Source organism: Brassica oleracea, chromosome C9 (genome assembly GCF_000695525.1).
Source record: "Brassica oleracea var. oleracea cultivar TO1000 chromosome C9, BOL, whole genome shotgun sequence".
NCBI classification, from domain to species: domain Eukaryota; kingdom Viridiplantae; phylum Streptophyta; class Magnoliopsida; order Brassicales; family Brassicaceae; genus Brassica; species Brassica oleracea.
This window is the reverse complement of record NC_027756.1, coordinates 39,950,884-39,955,607: the sequence shown is the minus strand read 5'-3', so window position 1 is coordinate 39,955,607 and position 4,724 is coordinate 39,950,884. Positions and strand designations below refer to the sequence as shown.

The 4,724-nt window shown below is 41.3% G+C and overlaps 1 pseudogene; it reads left to right on the top strand.

The window, feature by feature from the left end:
* The first annotated feature begins 2,826 nt into the window (after window positions 1-2,826).
* The window catches only part of LOC106314996, a 6,565-nt pseudogene continuing 4,667 nt past the window's right edge, over window positions 2,827-4,724 (top strand).

The following is a 4,724-nucleotide window of genomic DNA, read 5'->3' as shown; positions in this document are numbered from 1 at the left end:
ATGAAACAACTTTTTTTTTTGTTGCAACAAACACGGCTATTCTATTACACAAACTTGAGTTGGTTTGGGTAGACAGACCGGAATAGAACAATCGATAAAAAAAGAGATCTATGAAAATACCGTGCATTCCTACCTAGCGAATCTGCAATCTCATTTTGCATTTTTGGGAAGTACCTGATTTTAAAGTCCGAAAAAACAACCGAAGAGTTTGAATGACTTCCAGCTATGTTGAGAAGTTTGGCCAAGCTTGTGGGTCCGTTATCATTGCGATCAGGTCTTTGCAATCTGTCCCAAATCTCTGACAGGTCGAATGTTGTATCATACTCTCCATTGCTCATTTTAGCGCATCCAATTCCGAGTGTAATGCTGTCTCTCGCCTCCTTAGGTTCGTGTCCCCATAAGTTGAATCATCCCCATGCTATCTTTCTAAACCCATCCCATTCCACTAAATTGAGCTGTGGAGGTCCAGGAACCATCCACCATACAAATATTACTAAAGCTTAAGACTTGTGCTTCTTCAACAATCTGTGCTTATGGAGGAGCATGTATAGTCTCCTTTGCATTGTACCAAGCTTAGCACTCACTCTCTGCATGCCTGACTAGTTCCAATGGGTCTCTGTCTATTCCTCTAAACAACTTATCATTCCTAGCATTCCAGAGATACCAAATTATCCAAGGATAAGGGTCTCTATCATCTTATGGCTTCATGATACTACTCTTCCTCCAAAAAGGTAGTCTATATTGGCGTAGATACTCGATACATGGAAAATTTGAGAGGTCGACGGTGTTGATGATAATGCCCATGCTTGTAAGGTCGGTTGGCATTCGAAGATCGCATGAGTAACAGTTTCTTCTGACTCTCCACATCTTGGGCAGTAGTTATCACATCGCATATTACGACGTACCAGATTCCATATTATGAAACAACTTGCAAGTCCAGAATAATGGGAAAACAAATATTTTCAAATAAATTATCGTGATAAATGAAAATTTTCTTTCAATTATCACAATTGGTTCATATTGGTGTGTCAAAGTCCAAATGCATGAGAAGAACGAGTCATGCAGTAATGTGAAGTAGGAATGCATTTAAATCAACTCGGTAAACAAGATTCTCCGGGTATAAATGTTAATTAACACATAAACTGATACAACTTGCTAAATACCACTTTTTTGTAGGACCATTATTAGGGACAAAAGTCACACATTGAAAGTCAGAAGGGATCCTTAGTAATATATAAGATAGATGGGTCAATCCACTTATCACCAATTGATTTTAGGTTGGAAGTCCATCTAGTTTAACATGGTATTAGAGTCTGATCCAAACAATCCAACTGATCCATTATCGATCCAGCCCAAAGTCGACCCATCGATCATTGCCCAAACATTCTGAAATTGACGCTCAAAGAACCATCATCTATGTGGGAACCAAAATTTTCACTGTCGATTTCCGTTTAAATTAGGAAAGTAGGAGAACCCTAGTTTCCCAGAGGTCCCGGATATCTGCTAATACCACACGCTAAGCAATCAGAACACGAGATAACAACGATAAAGTATAAGAAATCGTAAAAAGAGAGCAAAGAGAGTCTTATTCCGAATTTGCGTATGAGCGTTTACAATAAGGTATAAGCCTGGGCTCGAGAGCTGATGGCGAGATTCCTAGTTCTAACAACCCTAAGACGGCTAACTGCTCTAAGTGCTAAGTTTTCTCCCTTCTCATGCCTCTCGCCTAGGACTCCTTATATACTCCCTCCTAGGTCTGTTTACGCTTTTTCCCCTTCTGCCCTTAAGCCGTCATAGCCACAAATGGAGATATTCCATTTTCCCGATCTTCGTAATTATCTTCCAAAACTTCGTATTTATCCGCGGAAACTTGAAATTTATCTTTCCTTGCGAACCAAGCGTAAACCGTCCCATGGTTTACGGGCTGTTGGTTAAGAAATCGTAAAGTGGGCTTCGAGTCATGTCTTAGGTCCCTTTGGGCCGTCTTTTGGCTCGAAGCGTTTATTAAGGCTTCTTTCGATAAAAACAAACTTTCCGCGGTTTTTATCGTAAAGTTTGATTGATGACTTCAATTGTCGAGAAATATGAAATGGGTTTGCTATGGTCTTCGGGAGATAGCATCAAAGAGTAGACGAGAATGCATGGATTCATGTCGTATTCATTGTTTCGGAAAAACTCGGTCGCTACGTTGCGACCGAACGGTACGCACGCCTGGTCGCTACGTATAGACCGAGCGGGACGTGCGCTCGCTCACTACGTAGCGACCAAGCTTGGCTCGAGCTCGGTCGCTACGTAGCGACCGGGCAGTGTACATGTTCGATCATTGCGTAGTGACCAAGCTTGACTTGTCAGTGTTCCGATCGTCACACTCGAACCTATCCGTGGCTGGTTTAGATACGTTTCCGTTACCTTGAGACAGCTTGTGTTTGATCCAACCGAGAGTTGAACAAGGTTTTATCTCGAGATCATGTGTCGTGACATTCTTTTAATAAGCATAATTGTCACAGAAAGACACTTACACTTGTTTTTGCGGAGGTTTGGACATTAATTTCGTCGTAACCATTTTTGACCCTGACAGTTAGCCTCCCAGCCTGTTAGAATCGTGGATTCCCGATGAGATTCTAGCGCGTGGTATGGCGAGTTCGGGCGAGGTTGGCGTATTTGGGCAAAGTTCATATCCAAAAGTCCGCAGGTAAATAGTAATTTCTCATGCCTATAAGAAGGGAGGTAACTTCATCATAGTTTTTCACTTGCTTGTTTTCATAAGGAGTTTGAAAGAATTTCTCCCTCCTCTCCATCTTCTTGTTTTCACTTGAAAATTACGAAATGTCAAGTAAGAAAAAGACTTCGAAGAAAGGCACCTTGTCCGCAAATGTCCACGAAGAGCTCCTTGTGCCGAAGATCGAGTTCGTGCCTCATTCGGTAGATCCGGCTGAGAACGAGGCATGGTGGGTTGCAAGGTATGGTTCGATCACACCTCCCAACAAGAAGTCGTTCCCAGTCATGAACCGTCGTTTGGTCGAAGAAGTTGCACCGAGTAGGAGCACTAGCGACTTTCTTCAGACCGTGCGGTCGTTCTACCGAATTCTGGATACGGTGGAATTCCGGGTTCCTCGTCAAGGAGAGCGTGCTAGTAGTCCCCCGGAGGGTTACTTTACTTGTTACGAAGCATTCATAGTGTGCTGCCGCTTGTGGTTCCCAATTCCTGATATCTTGCATATTTTCATTGTTTTATCCATTCACCCATGTGCATTTTGATCATATAGACTAGGATTTAGCCATGTTTAGGTTGCATTTTGCATACATAAGTCTTTATTAGGTATTGGAGTACCACATGGAGTTCTCGGAGACATTTGGGTGTATTTGGAGCTTAAAAGAGGTGTAAAGGTGATCATTGGACGAGCAGAAGCGACCTTCCCGGAGTGACACCATCAAGTCGCTCTGACCTGCCTTATCAGAGCGACCTTACCAGAGCGACGCGGAGAAGTCGCTCGCGTTTTCATCGCTCGGAGACACGAAAACGGGCCCAGAGCGACGTCTCGCAGCGACCCTTCCAGGTCGCTCCTGAAGCCTGGAGCGACCTCTCGGAGCGACCTCTCGGAGCAACTACTGGAGGTCGCTGTGCGCCTATTGTTTGCTCGAATTCATGTTTACTCACGGGCCTTTTGGTCATTTCATTATGCACGTTTTTACTTTCTAAACCTATGTTTTAAGTACTTTTTGGAAGCCACCAGGCAGATCATCTTTATCAAAAAAGAAAACCACCAAAAACCTCATGGAAAGTTCATATCTTTGAATTAATTCGATCATTTTGTTATTGCAATTCTGTTGTTTTCATATCTATTATTTGTATTTCTCTACATGATTAATCTGAAATCCAATATGGGTTTAAGAGGAATCATGAAGAGTAGTGAGTAATCCACTCTTGAATTCATGGGTTAGGGAGATTAAGGGTGATTAGGCTAGATCTAGGACGGTATAGTGTAGATCCTCCTTATTCCTTGCTAGTAGAGTATTCATAATGCATCTGCTGAGTTGGCCTGTCAAAAGTTGATCTTTAGGCATTTCCCACCCACAAGGTGTTTGATGAAATGCTTGAGACAACTCTCCTAAGCTTTTAAAATACTTCACCAAAGACATTTGTTGTTAACGGTGTTAAGATAGCCAATAGACTTGTTAGTAATGATTGCTTTCATATTATTCAACCAAAGACATTTGATGTTTGAAATATGTTAGTAAATGAACATTCATCTAGACATAGAGTTTGTTTAAGATTGTGTCTAAGTTTAAGGTTGAAAGTTTGATTGATCATTTGCCATCCTTAGTTCGAAACTTGATCACCCAAGGTCTAATTCCTATACCCATGAGTTCTCTTTTATCATAACCAAAGAAAGTCAAATTTTTATCGTTTTATTGTTCTGTTATTGCATTCTATTATTAGTAGTAGCTTAAAATCATCCAAATTATCGGTTGCACTTAGATTAAGTACGTACTTGCATTCTCGGTGCTTTGAATCCCTTAGAATTGGTTCGACAATCTTTTATACTACATCATTTGTCTTAGGAGCTTGAAAACTCCTAACATCAAATTGGCGCCATTGCCAAATTCTGAGTAGATTTGAACATTGAGATTTAGTCACTTGCTTGAGACTAAGTCATTTTTATTTTCTTTTGTTACTGATTCTCCTTCTTCACCTCCCTTTAATTTACAGGTGTATGAACTTT